The sequence below is a fragment of the Aethalodelphis obliquidens genome, unplaced genomic scaffold, assembly GCF_003676395.1.
Source record: "Aethalodelphis obliquidens isolate GAN/ISIS:26980383/991018 unplaced genomic scaffold, ASM367639v1 scaffold3, whole genome shotgun sequence".
NCBI classification, from domain to species: Eukaryota; Metazoa; Chordata; class Mammalia; order Artiodactyla; family Delphinidae; genus Aethalodelphis; species Aethalodelphis obliquidens.
The window spans coordinates 57,873,718-57,891,985 of record NW_020837947.1 but is presented as its reverse complement, the minus strand read 5'-3'; the positions used below and the strand labels follow the sequence as shown (position 1 = coordinate 57,891,985).

The following is an 18,268-nucleotide window of genomic DNA, read 5'->3' as shown; positions in this document are numbered from 1 at the left end:
CGGGCCCAGCCGCTCCGCGGCATGTGGGATCCTCTCGGACCGGGGCACGAACCCGTGTCCCCTGCATCGGCAGGCGGACTGTCAACCACCGCGCCACCAGGGAAGCCCGCCAGATGGGTTTTGAGATGGCTGCTCCCCACACATATCATGCCACTCCTCATGTCCACCCCTCGACCTGGCTGCCTGACACTGTCTACCAGAATCACCTGGAAAGCTTGTCAAAACACAGACTGCTAGGCCCCCACGTAAGGAGTTTCTGATTCAGCTGATCCAGGGTCAGGCCTGAGAACTGCATTTCTAACAAATTCCTGAGTGATGTTGGCCTTGCTGGTCTGGAGACCACTCTTGAAGAATCACGGCTATAAAGATAGAGGACTTCATTTAGAATATTAAAAGAGGTATGGGAGATGTAAAAATAGATGAGTTATATGAAGAAAATGTGGAGGATGGGAAGAAGGGATCCCAAGTGGTTGCATTAGAAAATTACCAGCCTGCTGTCATATGTATACATACAGACCCGGTAGTTTTAATCTCATTTAGGGATGAGCGTACTGAGGCTCTAAGTGATTGGGCCATTTGCCCAGTGCCACAGGGCTGGTCTAGCACTAACAGACCAGAACTAAATTTCAGTTCTCCTCTATTCTATGTTTTCCAGTGCAAAACATTGCCAGCAGTTAGGATATTCACTGTTTTGGACAGGGAAAGAAATTTCACACTTGATCGCTTTCAAGGAAAAGTGGTGCTCAGATAACCCACTGTAGTCACTCGAGTTCAGACAGGAGGACAGAAGAGGAAGCCTCACCAGAAAGAATACTATCCAGAGATGCACACGTAGGTTTTCACAAAACGGCTCATTTATTAACCAGGTTGGGTGACTTAGGAGTCGACCCGGCATTGAGCTTGAAACTCTCTCTTCGCTGCTTTGACTCTACCACCCAGGAAGTACTGGAGTAGCTCGATTCCCTGTATGGTTTTTAGCAGCATCTGCCTTCAGCACGCGTTCCAGTTTGACTTATCCTGGCAGAGACAAAGCCTACACTTGCCCTGGAAGCCCAGTAAGAGCTAGCATAACCCAGGGCCTTCATTTCCTCGTCTGAAACAAGGAGAGGGTAAGAATCCACAGACATTACATGGAGATGTGTTGAACTTACTCAGCAGTCTGAACAAATTCCTTTCTGGCAGCATACATGGATATGGCTTGTGAGATATTGTCTATATGAGCAGTGCAACAGTTCTAGAAAGATCTAGAAATAAGTATTTCTATGTGTCTCCAATTAAGTCACCGCCCCAAGTACCAATAATGAAAACAATAGTGCTGTCAGATTATTGTTTGGTTAGTACAGATTTGCTATACATAGCAAATCTTTTAATTCACCTATTGGTCTTAGGAAAGATAGGAAAGTAAGGACAGGAGCCATTGTGCGCTGGTAAATGTTGAACAACCAGCTCTCTGGGGAGGGGTTGCCCTGACTTGTAATGTTTGCCAATTTCTGCGGTGTAAATAATCTGCCGCGGTCCTTTTAAAGCTGTCAGCCATTTAACAACTAACTTTCAAAATTCCTGACAAAAATTGGCTCTCAAGAGTGGCACCACCAGCACACCACTGGGCAGGGAAGAAATCACATGTGGCGAAAGTATCCAACTAATGGGATCTTCCCCACCCTGTAGGGGAAAAAAATGGCAGAGTGGGAAGGGGAAAAAACACTGTTCTAGAAGTCAGGTAACCTGAATTATAGTTATTTGCCAACAGCCAGATAGGTAAACAGATCTGTTACATACAGAACCAACTAAAATGACACAGTGGACTGCACACGAAAGAAGGCTCTAGCAATTAGTTCACAAAGACTGAAGAGATGTCTCAATTGTCCGCCATACTATCGTAATACTGGCATGGATTGGTCTAAAGGTCGGGGTCTTCCAATCCTGTGATTCCACAAATTCCACTTGTACGTCAGTTTACATCACCAAGCACGGTAGGATTCAGGGACCTATGCTACCAAGACCTAAAGGGACAGTGTGGTGTGACAAAAAGCACTGACCTAGGATTGGAAAGCCCCAGATAGAGTCCTTATTGCTCTACTGAAGGACTTTGGGAAAATCATGTTAACTTTCCTAGGTTTCAGTTTGCCTCATCTATAAAGTAAATAATCCCCTAGAGTCCCTTACGACTCTAAAATCCTAGGCTTCCAAATGGAATTTTTGTTTTAATCACTCAGTTGTTTTGAGTTTAAAACTATGCTTGCTGCAAAGTAGTGGTGGAAATAAAAACCTGCATGAATTACAGCCTGAGTGTCATTAGGGCTTTAGCACGGGAGCTGAGCACACCATTCTGACAGAATTGTCAGTGAGAACCCAAGTCAGGGGCAGTGTGGGAAGAGCTCCCCATATCAGCTCCTTGCCTTTTAGTAATTTCAGTCATAGAGGACTGGGATTTGCCTCTGAACTTCTCCACACCCACCCACTGCAGCTCCTCTGTGGCCTGAACCGCAGACTACACAAATGCAACCCCTCCCAGAGTCCACTTCACAGGTCTAGGGCGGCCTTGCTACTCAAGGTCCACATGGGCTCCTTATCAATACAGACAAGGGTCTCTGTGGCATGAAGTGTTAATTTTACAAGATGAGCTGGAACAACCTTTTTATTACTCCAACTAGAAATTAAATTATTAAAAGTTCTGTGCCTATTGCAAGTAACACTGTTCTACTCATTATGTGATCTATTCTTGAACCTGCTGGGAACTGTTCCAGAAACTTCTGCCTAATGAATTGTGAGTGTGGGTGTGGGTGTGGGTGTGACAGACACAAACAGAGAGATTGGGAGGGGGGAGGAAATGGGGTAGAAATAGGGTATGGAGAGCTGGGTATATGAGCCTATGAGCTTGTGTGTACATAGATACGGTTCACGGAAAAGTGACCAACAAATGATTTTAAAAGAGGGATTGGGTCAGAATTCTAGCTTGCTCTGAACATTCAAAACCACAGCATTAATGTAGAGTTTCTCAGGTATTACTAACTTGTGACTTAAAACTGTTAATTATTGAAGGTTGATGTAACAGTATCTTGCCTTCCTGATTCAACGTCAAACAATCAAATCTCAAATTGATACTTCTGAAACAAGGAAAATCAACACCACATGGAGCATCACGATTGAGATGATGCTCTAACCAGCTCTGTAAAACCACAGAATGAGACAGGATACGAGAAGACATGAGTGAGGGGAGTTACGGACGGTGATGTGGCCTCCGCATACAGACTGCAAACTAAAAAGTCAACTCTGGGAACCACGTGCCATGCTTGACTTTCCCGGACCAACAGCAATGATGGATGAAACAAAAACAAACCCTAACTTTGAGTCCTTGTGATTATTAATTTTTTTAAGAAAAAAGAACTTTATTTAAATCAGGCCCTGAGCAGGTTGGCTGAACGCGTGGAAACCTCGCTCAGCCCGCAGATGTCTGCCTGAGCTGCCACATGGCAAGAACAAGCCCTGGGGGGTCTCAGGAGCCCAGCACAGGACCCAAAACTTCTGATTCTGGTGCTGGATGCAGAACTCCCCATCCCTTTCCAGTTCATTACAAACGCCTATTGTTTGCCGTATTTATCTGCCATCACTGCTGTTTGTTAGCAAATGGAAAGAGGACTGCCAGGACTAAATTTCAGCCTGCCGTCAGAATAGGGCAAAGGCGCTACAGGAATTGCACGACAGATGGTCTTTGAATGATATACAGAACCTCTGCCCTTGGGCCCGCTTTGGAGGAGCTGTTTTGGATTGTTGCTCGTAAGAGTGGGAGGTTGTTGTGTGATATGTGATTATTCCATAATAATTTAAATTATTTTGCCTGTTTTCAAACAATAGTCTCAGCGTTTTTTAATTTTTACACTCACTGAGTTGTGACACGAGCATTCTTTTCTCTGTGTTAGCAGGGATTAAAATCAAGCCCTGTATCCCTGCCCCTTTTTCAAATAATCCATGTTTAAATAAATTACCTCGGTCTGGAAAACCAAGTTATGTGGCATCCTCCTGGCACACACACAAGCAAGAAAAAAAAAAAATTCCTTATTGTGGAGTCTGGTTTGAGATTGTCGCGGTAACAAGTTTCAAGAAAAGCCTGCTCTTTGCCTCTCTGGAGCGAGGCTCAGGCTAAGGGAGGTTCATTGACATGCACGTGGAGATCCCATCGGATCTGCTCCAAGGTACAGTCCGAGGCAGTCAGACGGCACCCGATGTGCATGTAAATGAAGGTCCCCGAGTGGGGTGCAGGTTTCTGGAGATGGGAAAATACACCTTCTCGGTCTCGTCCAAATCCAGCAGAAACTTCCGAATGTTTTTCTAAAGCAGCAGGAGCCAAAGAGAAGCAGATGCTAAACTTTCAAGGCATTTGAATGCACTTCTCCTTACCGGGGAGATTTGTTGGCTGAGCGCTGGCAGACGAGGTTTGGGGCTGGAACGCAGGCTTTCAGTTTCTTGGCCCAGTGGGCAGGCGGGTATCACCGTGCACATACCAGTGGTTCTGGCATTGGCCTCCAGCTTTTACCTAAAGGAGAACATCGCTCTGGTAAATGCCAGGGGCTGTCTTGAAAGATAAAATCTACAGTGAATGTAAACCACAGGAGAATCAGGGAGTGAGTTAATAATATTCATAAGGTGGCCTTTTTACCCAACATAAGAATGTGTGGCTTTACCTGGAGGTTGTTGCTTATGAAATTCTCCCCTACGGTTGAATTCTGTGTCCCCAGATAGGCTGTGGTCCCAGCCCACAGCCAGGGGCCAAGTCAAGCTGTGGATAATTTCTGGGCTGACTAGTCTGGCACCTTGGTAATAAGAAAGAAATTCTGCATCCCCTTGGTCTTCAGCTATGTGATATAGTTACCTCGAAAACAGGAATCTCTGGTGAGTGGGGTTACTAGAAAAGAGAAAAAAACAAAACTCTGACCCTGCTATTTGCTAGAGAAATCCCCCATGGAGTCTTAAGTGCTTCCCAACAACTGTGGTTTTAATCCAATACCAGCAGCTCTTCTAACAGAGAGAAACCCAACTCACACAGCACGTAATACCCAAATGAAATTCAGATAACTCCCACTGTGTTGACAAAAAGGATTGGGGAAACGTCCTCTGCTCCTTCCCAAGAAAGACGTGCCTTTGGTGAGATTCAGCCAGCCTACCCTCCCAGAGAATGGCCACCCCGCTTTCTCCCCCGGCAAGGCAAGTGTGCAGAGATTTCTGGTTGTCCAAAGCACAAATTCTCAGGAAAAAACCAGTATGAATTAATGATTGGCACCTCAAGGAGCCACAGCTACTCGTCTTTTGAGACATGGAGGATCATCTAAGGAGAACTTCCCTGGCTTGCTAGGGTGTGATTGCTTTTGTAAGAACGCTGCTGCTGACAATTTTCATCAAGGTGTATGATTGGAAGAAGGGCTCTGACAATATCAGCAATCATAAACAACGTGGATCTGTGTTCTCAGCCTATCTGAAATCGTGAAACTCCACTTCCAACATGTTTACATGTTATCATCTGTCACTAAGTTTCCGTATAGGTCAGGCCCTATGCAACATACTGTATATACATTATCTCTAACACTGACAACAACCAGGAAGGTATTTATTGTCGTCAGTACGTAATTCAAATGGAAAAAGAGTCTCATGTTGATTGAATGACTTAACAAAGGTAACTCAGAATAAGTAGCCAAGTCAGAATTTGAAATCCCTATTTAATTCCAACTGCCATATTCTTTGCACTGATGTATGTGTATGTCACATATGTGCCGTATCACATTCATTGTGAAAGTGAATGCAAATTTCAGCATATCTTAGATTCCTGAAGGAAGAGCACATGTACCCTCAGTACTGGACATGTTGTGAATTCTCAGCAAATACTTATTCACTGGAGTATTCCTTTATAGCTATAGAGTTCACTTAGTCTCAGTCATGTAGGCTTTACCTGCTACTTCTTCATGCTCATTTCACATGATGTTTACCCTGGCTAGACCTAATTTCTGGAAAGTTTCCCTGGTTGGGCCAAAGGGATTCAGCCAACCAAAGTTCACATGGACCAATTCTAGGTGAGAGCAACTATCAGTACCTATTCCTGAAATGAAGTCAACAAGAATCTAATAAACACCCACAACCAACTCAATTCTTCTGACAAAGAAATACGGTAAAAATAAATAAGTAAAATATGGAGAGTTCCAATAAATTGACCAAACAACAACAACGTTTTATTTATTGACTCTACAAGAGGATAAAGAGCAAACGATTCTACATTCAAATCCCCAACTGCATCTTGTGCTTTGTAAATAAATTTCCCTGTGTTTTTGTACGTAATTCACACAATTTAGAAAATAATGCTGTTTTAATACAAACACACATAATAAATATGTTTATTAGCTTCAAGATAACCACTGGGAGATTCCATTCAAGATCAAAAAATAAATAGCTTAAGTCAATAGCAAGATGACTGTAACTAAAATAGAAATATATATTTTAAAAGAACAGCTACATTCAAATGTTAGCCCTTTTGCCACATTTCCTGAGAGCTCCTTTTTTAACATTAGCAGTCAAAAGAGCGGTATTCTGTCAGGACCCCAAGACCTCTATGGATGGCAAATTTAACAGTTAAAAGATTGCACAAAGTGCTTTTATTCTGAGCCACATGTGAATTGGGCTCAAGCATAAAGGAAAAATAAATGGGAATTAGAGGGCAACTCACAGAGGCATTCCAGTTGGGGAGAGAATACCACCATTAAATCCCAAATGCAATTTACGAATACAGCATTTGAATTTTCTAATTGTTTCTACAAAAAAAAAAGAAAGAAAGAAAGAAAGAAATGAGGCTAATGGAATTACATTGGAACCAGCCATTCAATCATAGACAATTTTGCTGACCAATGTCTCTGTACATCCAGTCCTGAGCTCCTGATCACATCTGTAATCTGGCCAAACTTTGAGTCCAATAAGAGAAATCTTTTTCCTTTTTGTTTTTTCTTCCCCTGGGTAGGCATAGAAGAGTCTGGTGATTTCAAGTACTCCATGTTTCACGGTCAAAGAGGATCAATTTGAAACAGCTGCCGGGGACATATGAAACAGAGAGGGGGCCTTGGAGATCATTTCAAATCATCTAGAACCACTTTGAAACTACTCACCACGTTGTCCACTCTTCTCCCTCCAGTGGCCTAATATGCACACCATAGCGAACAGGAGAAAAAGAAGTCTCCTTGGATAAGCTGCCAGACCAGTGAGGTTAAGTATCTCTGAAACAGATAATAAAATATTATTATTATTATTTCCGATAAAATTATTATTTTCTATCGGGAACACATGAACACACACTATTGTATGATAGTTTTTAACGTTTGCAGTAGACAATCCAGTAGACCTCCCAAAGGCTTTCACCTAAGACTAAATACACAGGCCCAATCTGTTTTCAAAGTTCTATGCATACAGTGCTCCTAAGAGGGCAACGAGCTCAGTTCCATACGGTGAAAAGAGTCACTCATTCATTCATCCACGGCATATGTTAAATTTCAGGTATACCAAGCAGTGGGAACTCAGTGTCTATCCTAAAAAACGAATACTGTCTAGTGAAGAGACAAAACGTGATAACAATTACAGCTCAAAATGAGAATCGGTATGCAACAGAATTTCCCCCAGTTTGACCGTCTGTGTGCTTCATCACTGAGGCTCCCCACACTGAGGCCCAAACACTTCCTCTCCCATCAGACACAGCTGCTGCTGCCACCCCTCCTGTAGGACAGAGTCTCCCCTGCCACTCTACCAGAGTTGCTTCTGTGACCAAGGCAGTACACACTGCTCCTGCACACCGCTATGACCCTCGCCCATCTCCCCTTGCCCAAAATCTCCTTAGTCAAGACCAGCCTGTGGCAGATTAAGAGGATATAACCCTCTCCTGTTTGTGTTTCACCTTGTTGTAGACCCTAAAGAAATTTTACAGACTTTAGTGAAGTGGCATCTGCAGACCCGTAGGATTCAGACTCATCGGAATGAGGCCAATGTGCGTTGGGCCAGGAGACAAATCCAAGCCTCCAAGAGGCTCCTTGGAAAGACCTTGAGCCAGGCCACCCCACTGGCTGTGCAGACATCCCCAAACCTGCCTGAATCTTGGAAAAGGACAGAGCTTGGCTTCTTTTCCCAGGAGGTTCCTTAGCCTCAATGGCAACACATTTCTGTGGGGTCTCTCCCACCAGATCACAGACACATCTCGACAAGTATGACTCCCTCTTGGGCTCCAGTGAGGACAGCACCAGTGCAGTTGTGGAGGAAGTACAGTGGGGTGCAGAAAAAGCAGCTGAGTCTGAAAAACGTCACTAAGGAGATAAGATTTGAGAAATGCATTGCACTTCATGAGTCAGACCATCATTGTGCACGTTGGAGGATGGAATCTCAGGAAAGTAGAGGAACAGCCAATTCAAAGACTTAGAGGAATGAAAAAAGTACTGTGTGTTCAGGGAAATACATGCTTGCTTGTGTGCTTGCTTGCTGAAGCACAATATTTGGGAGGAAAGAAGTAAGAGATGAGCCTGGAAACTAGTAAGGGTTTGATCATAAAGAGTCTTATATGCTACCTGAAAGAATCTGTTTTATCCTATTTTAGTTTTTTGTGGATTTGGGGTTTTGTTTTTTTTTTTAGCAAACATTTGAAGAGTTGAGCTGGATAATTATTTGATCATATTTGCCCATTGGAAAGATCACTGTGCTAATAGTGTAGAAGGTGGATTTGAGGCTAGATAGACTAGAATAGGAAGAGGCAGGAAGTTCTATATGGAAGGGGCTACAGTTTTCAGGCAGGAGGTCATGAGATATTGTGGCAGACAGAATGCTGAGATGGCCCCAAAATTCCCACCCACAGGTGCACATTCCCTGTGAAACCCACTTCCCTTGAGTGTGAGGGAGGACTAAAAATATGATGGGTTTCATTCTGTGATACACCAAAGGTGAAGGAATTTTGCAGAGGTAATTGAAGTTCCTAATCAGTCGACTGTAAGTTACTCAAAGGGGAAATTATCCTGGATGGACCCAACTTAATCAGGTGAGCTCTTAAAAAAGTATATAGAGGTCAGAGACTGGAACCATCAGGGATACCCTCCTGCTGGCCTTGAAGAAACAAGCTACTCTGTTATGAGAAGGCCTACGAGAGGATCACATGGCGAGGATCTGCAGGAGCCTCTAGGCTCCTCCAGGTAGGAGGCAGCAAGCTGAAATCCTGACCCATATAAACTGTGAGGTAATAAATGTGTGTTGTCTTAAGTCTCTGAATTTGTGGCAGTTTTTCACGCAGCAATATAAAAAAGACAGATATACATAGCAGGAGACAAAGAAGTAGTAGATTCAGAAGAAAGCATTGACAGGAAGTAGAGTTTGAGCTGATGTGAGTGAAAGAATGACTCAGAAGTTACTGGCTGAGGTGGTAGATAACCAGTTTTATTGTGGACATGTTGAGTTTGCTATAACTTGCTATAGGGCATTCAGGTGGCCAGGTCTAGAATTCTGTTGGATATAAGGACCTAACGCCAAAGGAAAGCCAAGGGTCAAGCCTGGTAAACAGGCCACATCTGAAGGGCCAGACAGAAAGTGGGAGCCAAAGGCTAGAGCCAAAGGAGACAGAGTAACCATGGTAGCCAACGAACACGGAGGATGGAAGCAGGCAGATGGGAAAGGGGCCTGAGGAAGCCACCTGCTGGTCTCTCAGGGACTCCACGTGCTTAGGTAACTGCTCCAGGGGGTCTTCTTCTGTGTTGTCATTGTCATTGATTTTAAGAAGCAAATCAAATCAGGCAGGGCCATGGTTAGGTTGTGATCACCAGCGCAAATGTAAGGAGAAAGGGAAGAAGAAGACTAAGGATGAAGCTCTCGGATGCATCCATGTTCAGATGACGGGAAGGGGAAGGGGAGTTTGCCATGAGACTGAGAAGGAGGGGCCTGAGAAGGAGGAGGAGAAAGAGGAGAGGCAGTTTTTCCTGGAAAACCCAGGAAAGGGGAAGTTTCCAGTGGACATGCTCGCCAGTCTTGAAAGCCACCATATAAGGGGAGGGCCGAGATGCCCATGAGGTAAAGCAATTACAACCAGTGGAATTTAATGTTAGCAGAAGTTTAAAGTTGAGTCCCAGTGGCCATTTATGGCAAGTGCTTTACTTTCCTCGTCTGTAGAATGAGAGTAATCAATGAGTGTGAAATACCCGCACTGCTTTCCTCCCAGGGTTAGAAATTCTCCCTCCCCTTCCACTCTGCTTCATAAAGGCTTGAATGTAGAGGAGCCAGCCCTTTCCACCACCTTGGGCCTAAGAAGACTGGGTCTCAACCTCAAACTGCCCTGAACTGCTTTGTTGGGTTCAAGCTAATTCCTTCCTTTTTTTTTTTTTTTTTTTTTTTTCTTCTGTATGCGGGCCTCTCACTGTTGCCGCCTCTCCTGTTGCGGAGCACAGGCTCCGGATGCGCAGGCTCAGCGGCCATGGCTCACGGGCCCAGCCGCTCCGTGGCATGTGGGATCTTCCCGGACCGGGGCACGAACCCGTGTCCCCTGCATCTGCAGGCGGACTCTCAACCACTGCGCCACCAGGGAAGCCCATCCTTTCTGAAAGGAGAGGCTTGGAGACAAAAATGCTTGCCAACCATCTCTAATTGCCAAGAAGTTGAAATGCAGAAGAAGGGAACTTCACTCCTCTTTATTTCTTTTTTAAATTTTTATTGGAGTATTAGTTGATTTATAATGTCGTGTTAATTTCAGGTACACAGCAAAGTGAATCAGCTATACATATATCCACCCTTTTTTAGATTCTTTTCCCATATAGGTCATTACAGAGTATTGAGTAGAGGGAACCTCACTCCTCTTTAAAGACACATTGTCACTTTGTTTACTCAGCACTTGCTTTATTGGAAAACAGCTGAGAACCAAGAAACGAACAAAACAGACCTCTAACAGCCACCTCTACACCACAGAACACACCCTCATTAGTGAGCTTTATCAGAAAGGATTTCTTAGGGTCCTTACTCGAGGTCTACTTTTCCTCTTTGGAAATTCTAATAGGCTTGGTGATACGATTTCCAAATAAACAGCCCAATAAGAGCAGCAAATTATAAGAAAAAGAGGACTAGAAGAGGCACATCGATAACAGTAACCAGTGACAGCTGATGGCTTAACAGCAAGGATGGAAACAGGGGGGAAAATAACTCCAGAAGGCAAACAAAAGAAGTAAAAATCACAGCAGTTTAGGATCATTTAGTGTAGAATAAAAACATTCTGCATACTACAACAGACCCCTGAGGGCACTAGAGCTCAGCATGATGGCATAAGCCATCATAAAAAAAGTTAAATTACATTTGCTTATAGTCTAAAAGGCAGAGATATTCATAATATACAATAACAATAAGAGGAGACTTATGGCTTGATCCACTTATTCTTTAATCGGTATTTCTTGAGGAGCAGCAATGTGCCTGGCACAAAAAAATAAAGGAGAAGGAATGAGATGGTGGCTGTCTTGAGTAACTCTCAGTTATCTGGAAGCTCAGCTATTCTGAGAAAATCATTCCCTGAAAGGTGTCCTGTCCAGAGCCCTTAGAACATTTATTAAAATATCAAGGTTTAAAAATAAATAAATAAAATAAAATATCAAGGTTTTTGAAAAATCTAAACAATTCACACTTCCCTCATTGGCAAAACCAGGTCTATTTTATCTAGAATGAATTGACTACTTTTGCTGAAAAATAACAAGAAAATCTGAATATGATTCTCCCAGTACAACAGCTATCTACGCTATGGTTGTATATAAAAAAACACCTTCAGGAGCTCCACTGATTTTTAACAATAGTCAGGCAGGAGTGCTTCTGTGCACCCAGAGTGCATGCTATTTGTTTTATGTCATTAATGTAAGCCCCAAAAGTGCTGAAGTTAAAACCAACAGGTCACTTAGATCCAGGAGAAAAAAACCTAGCTCTTTCTGATCAGTATCTTACACCAGTTTTTGGAATTCCACAAAGTAAAATCTAAACCAGTGTTTCCAAACTATAGGTAGACCAGTTATATTAGAATTCCAAACTTCTGGGCCCCATTACAGATCTACTGGGACAGAATCTCCATATTTTTTAAAACCTCTGCAGGTAATGCTAACACGCAACCAGAACCGCTTATGGCTCTAATATTCTACTGTTTTCAATGTATCTTACACCCAACAAATAAAAGACAATTTCCCCATAAATACTATAGTCCAAATTCAATGAAAAGAAAATCCCAGATGTTCTATATTAGATTTTAATCTTGTAACTAAAGAGAAAATAACATTAACAAGGGAAATAAAATTCATGGTATTTTTTTCATAATTTTGAGGTTTACAGATTAGAAAAGTGAGGAACTAAGTTAAAAAGTTTCAAACACAATTATATTTTGGCTACATCATCTTTGTATCATCATGTATGAACCCTCGGGGTATTAATAATCAAGTCAAAGGGAATCTGAAACTTTTGCTCGAAAAACAGAATTTCAAAAAAAGCTTGTCAGTCTTTAGGAACAATGCCAGGTGTCTTTCTCTCTCTCTCTCTCTCACTTTGGTGCTGTTTAAATTTCCTGCTTTTGCAAGCCCAGATATAATATGAGGATGAAAGAAGAAACATGTAGAAGCCAGAAATAGTCTCATTACATAGAATTTAGGGACCCTGTGGAACGTAACAGGTTAGAGAGAGTGACATTATATGTAATTAAGATGTCTAGGGTTAATTTCAGTCCCCAGGGGACAGATGCAAAATATATAACTATTAATAGCAATGGTTAAATAACAATAATACAAGTTCTTCTTGTATTATTAGATCCCAGAGTTGGGGGGTTTTTTTGTTTGTTTTTGTTTTTTGGGTTTTTTTTTTTTTTTAAGGATAAGTTACTATTATTTGGAAAACTCCAAGAACAAGTTGAGTAAAGGGAAAGTTACTTGACGTAGGACCAAATATTATCTTCTAAGCTAGAGGGCCAGATGGTCCCACACATGATTTTTGCCTCTCTCAAGGAGAAGATAAGTTTCCCCTACTCTCCTTTCTTATCAGGAACAAATTGAAAGACTTAACAGACTAGGAAGCTGTGGTGACCAGTGTATATGCTGGGTTTTGGCAGGCCAGAGAATCTAGTCTGTCCTTTCCTGGTTTGGTAAAAATTTTGTAGAAGCTCTCCCTGGGCATTTGGTGTGATGAACAAATTGGCAAACCAACGTGTACCCTCTATACACAGAGCATTGTTTTGGGAGCCGAGGGAGATAGGTATCTTAACACTGTATGAGGCAGGATTCTGTCCTCAAGGAAATTAAAATATAGCTGGGGAAAAAAAATCCACAAACATCAATTAGGGAATTGTATGCCATAATTCATGATTAAGTAAAAAATTAATGTCATAGCTGTTCAGAGAAGGCGAACTAAAATGAGACTAATTGGGAAAGACTTCATGGAATTAATGCACTTGGGCTTTGAAGGATGCTACCAGAACTAGTCTCAAGTGGTTATGCAAGTGAAAGAATTGGTACTTGTACATGGAATTACATGTATGTAAAAAACTTTATGGTTTTCTTTTTCCCTCTTTTTATTTGTCTTTATTAATTTTAAAAAAAGATGGAGACTTTTTGCCCTTGGCCATGACTTAGAAATGTATATAAAATGAGGTTGACGATTTAACAGATTTAGTGACATGTTCTTAGACAATCTTCAGTTCTTCCTAGATTTGGAGAAGCAGCAAACTTGAAACAGTAAGTAGGAGAAAAATGGGGAGGCTGCTGTAATTAGACCAGCTGATACCAGAGAGTAGCAACTACGAATAATAACGGATGAAGCAGAACCCTGAAGGCTCAACAGTCTGGGCCCATTTAACACTGAGAAAATACAACCATACTCTTCTCATCCACCCACCCCGAATTGCCCCAGAATGCAACCATCATAGCTCCTGGAATGCACTTTCTCTACCGATACCAATCTCTTTTTTAAAAAAATTTAAAAAAGGAAGAAAAATCGAAAGAGGGGGAAATACAGGGGAAAAGTTCATTTATTTGTTTACATAAGAATTTTTTTATTGAGCAACTACAACTGCTTTAAGTACTAGAGACACAGCTGTGAACAAAAGAAACAAATTTCTTACAGTTTTGAGCTTTTGTGCCAATGGGAAAAACAATTCTCCATCTTATGATTTTTAAAAAGAATGAGATAAACAAAGCTTCAAATATAACTTAGGTCCATTCCCCATGGGTTAGTGAAAGTCAACCTAGATTTTTTTTTTTTAATCTATCCTACACCACCTCTCTGACACTGAGTCTAGATCTGTAGCCTTTGCCTGCGGATTCTTTTTCAGGAAGACCCCCTCCTTGTCTCTAGTTAGCAATCACTCTTCTGCTTTCTGGATCTGGCCTTCCTTGCCCCTTCTCCATCTCTCTTACCTGCAACAGAGGTTTTCTTTTCCTCGATTCCCCCATTTTGTTTGTTTTCCCCAAACTCCAAAAGGTCATACACCTAGGCAATTGTGAAAGCCAAAAGTCAGTTACATGATTCCTTCCTCCAGACCAAGGGTTTGAGGAACTAAGAACTAAGCCTCTTGTTAGCCTCTCAAGACCGGTTCCCACCCTGGGCAGGAGTCACAAATGACATTGCTGAATCATGGCCTAGGGGACATTCAGGAACTAAAAACAGGTATTCTGGTTTGCGAGGTTGTTCTTTCAAAAGAGAAACTTAAAACCCTTTTCTTTTCTTTAATGAATGATTCTCGTTTTGCTCTGAGACTGCAGCTCCTGTTTTATTTTCAGTTGTCTTTTTCCATAACTCCTTTTAGAAATAAAAATGGGAAACGTTACCTAGCCCCTAGGAAGAAATATGTACATACATTTAAAAAGCAGTTTCATGCAACCTTAATAACCTGAATTCTATTTCCCTTTCCGTACATGATGGATGAAATTACTTTGATTATGCTGGCTTTCCAATTACTCATTCATGCCAAGAAAGCTAGCCCTTGAAACCTCGTCACCTTGTTTATTTCTTTCCCACCTTGCCCTTCACAATCAGAAAATCAAAGAGCACTGGAGCCGGAAGGAGCTTCCATGATCCCCAAAGGAAGGATTAAACTTAAAAGTCATACATATTGATTGACCTGAGTTTTCTAAAATTAAACCCAAGTAAAAATTTCAATACCAATTTTTAAGCTGTAAAAACTGATTTGGAGTTACAGAGTTTTGAGTCATATGAAAGGCTTGGTAAATATATAACCTGGTTGCCAAAGGGTTTCTACTTAGTATACCAGGAAATGATTTATTCCCATGTGTTCACTTTATTCCTTAATCCAAATCAGTGATTTTCAAATTGTGCTCCTTTGGAGTCTGAGGGTCTATCACACACAGAAGTGAAGGGGGACCAGTTTTGGAGGCCTTACATGCTCTGTCCCTGCTTTGACCAGAGACTTTCCCCTTTTTCTCTCTTAGGGTTGGGTTATCAAGTACGAGTTCATACAAATAAAGTTTTCTGCTACTACCCAAAAAGGAAAAATAAATTTGAAAAGGAAATGAACTTACACAAGTAATGGTACACAAAAAAATACAAAAAGTCAACCATAATCATTTTCTCACAGACAGTTAGACTGGGGCTAGCAATTGGTCCTGGAATAAGCATCGGGTTGGCCTTCTGCTGTATAATTCTCCTTGACTGGCTTTTCACTACGAAGCACCAGGGCTCACCACCAACTGCCCCAGGGGCCAACTCCATAGCCATAGGCATCCTGGCTACTTAGATACAGCTCTGCTAATCTGCTTGTAGTTGATGGTTGCAAGTTCACATATTCATTCAACAAACACATAGTGAAGGGCTCAAAGACAAAGACATGACGCCCAGAAGCAACAAATTTTTAGTCTAATGGGGAGACAGATAAGCAAAATTTATAATTCAATTATGGTATATAAAAGTAGGATGACCATTATTTTAATGGGAGATGTACAAGGTGTGGTGAAAGCTGAGAAGCAGCACGCCGTAGAAGAGTCAGGGAAGGCCTCACAAAGAAGCCTCAGCAGCATTTCAGGTGAAAGCACAAAATATGAAGCAGGGAGGGGGAAGACTTGGCTGGATAGGCAAGCAAGAGCCACGTTAGGAAGCATCATGCTATATGGAGGACTCAACATGGTCTATCCTGTAGGAAATGGGAAGCCAGTAAGCCATTCACCTAGCATTATTGAACAATGGATAATTACCTCATTTCCCCAGCAGTTTTTTTTTCCCCTCCTTTATCCCATTCATGTCAGCAAATATTTTTTGAGTCCCAGCTCTGGGCCAATCACTGCTCCGGCCATAAAGAAACTTTGAAGTCATCTAAATCCTCTGAGACTCCAGATCTGCTGCCAGCCACACCCCCAGCAGGGCTTTTGGGCTAAGCCACCCCTGGGATGTTTGCTCCAACTGCCCAGTCATTTCCTTGGCATCTCGTATGGGGATTTTCCACCAGGAATCAGCAATGGAATTTTTTTTTAACATCTTTATTGGAGTATAATTGCTTTACATTGTTGTGTTAGTTTCTGCTGTATATCAAAGTGAATCACCTATACGTATACATATATCCCCATGCAATGGAATTTTTTTAACTGCAGAACTAGATAACATAAGTAAGGAAAAGAGTTTAAAAGGAGGCTCTTGACAACATTTAAAATAGCTGCTCAGCATTGAAAATCAGCTTACGGGATGGCAAATGCAAATGTGAGAGCTCAGACAGGCCCAGCTCAGTTTTGCAAATCCTTTGGTAATGAAAATAGATCCGTACTTTAATTTTTCAAACCATAAACCTCCCCGAAGCAAGTAAGAAAAGAGAAGAAACATAAGGGAAATGTTCTACAAAGGAAGTGGATTTTGCATTTGATGTGTGGATGGAACGCAGTCAGGACAGAAGTGCCAAACACTGTGAAGTGGGCTCAGTCACGGCTGGTACCCCCAGGTCCATTCCAGTTGGGAGCATCCCTTTCCAAAGTCCAGGATCATCTCATCTCCCTTCCATCCCCAACTATCACATCAAACCTTGCTCTCTGGAAAGGAGACAGTACCTTCACGAACACTAAGGTATAAATGACAGCTTTAAAATGCCACTTCTTCCGTAGGGTATTTGCATTTTAACAGAGTCTAAAACCTCAAGCCAAAGGGAAACCCCTATGAATGTGAACATATGAAAACAGTTTGCAATGAGTTTTTTTGCTGTTTCTCCACAGACTCAAAAGTTACCTGGCAGAGAGCAGCTGCTTGATTATTCAACAAGGGAGAAGCTGAGATTTACAAACCATCAAGTTCAGACCTAGTGTACTTTCTTGGCAGAAAAATAAAACGAGGGGCAGCGCACGTGGCTTCTCCAGGGCTGAGCTCCTGCCCAGTCCCCCAGCAGCCCCTCAGGTGGCTTCACAGTGAGTTTTGAGACGCTGTACCTCGCTGTGGATGCTTTCTTCTGAATTCCGAAAGAAGGATTTCCAACACACTCTGACGACAGAGCATCTCAGCAGCTGCCCTGCATCCGCGGAGCCCTCGCTAACAAGTCTTGAACTCAGGCCCCCTGCGGAGGGGTGAGTTGGGGGGCAGGGTTCTTCCTGAGATGCTCTCTCTCGGCCCTAGAAGAGAGGTGATAGCTGCTCCTGGTATCTGCTACTCCTATTTCTTCAGATTCTCTTTACACTTGTTAGCTAATCCCTCATTGCTCCAACTCCCTATTGAAATCAATAATTCTTTATATTAAGGTTTTCCTGTTCAAATTAACTAAATAAAGCACTTTTTTATTGTCTTGAACTTGATAAGTTACCAAACTCTTCTCCCCTCCCCCTGCTCCGGTTCCCTACCCCACCAGCATAAGATGTGATTCCTTCTGCCAAGAGATTCAGACAAAGCCAGAATACCTAGTTTTATGGCCCTTGTACAGTTTCTTGACATATAAAATCACCAAAGGCACTGCCTCAAGGCAATGTTTCTGAGTGTCTTACTTTCCTCATGGCTTATAAGCTGAAAGAAATTCAAATATCCCAAATTTCAAGGGGTGAGGATGTAAACTTACTTGCTAGATCAGTTCTTGGTCTTTCCTAGGTTGTAGAAAGTCTAGGGAAATAGTCCATGAGGTAGGAAAACTAAATGAAACAAGAAGCCTAAGTTTATCTGCCTGATATATGCTGAAGAACTCAAGAAATGAGGAAGACAGAAGAACAAAGCGTCCTGAATGTTGGAGAAAGTCATGATAAAGAGCGGGGGGGGCTTCCCTGGTGGGTACAGTGGTTGAGAATCCACCTGCCAA

The 18,268-nt window shown here is 42.2% G+C and overlaps 1 long non-coding RNA gene across 2 annotated transcripts in view; it reads right to left on the bottom strand.

Annotated features, from left to right (window-relative positions):
- The window catches only part of LOC113611306 (uncharacterized), an 87,242-nt gene that overhangs the window by 37,984 nt on the left and 30,990 nt on the right, over positions 1–18,268 (bottom strand). For both annotated transcript variants that reach the window (XR_003429397.1, XR_003429394.1), the window contains exons 2-3: positions 7,143–7,250; positions 4,399–4,534 (exon numbers count right to left, since the gene is read on the bottom strand). This is a non-coding gene — a long non-coding RNA (uncharacterized LOC113611306). The remainder of the gene's footprint in view (positions 1–4,398; positions 4,535–7,142; positions 7,251–18,268) is intronic.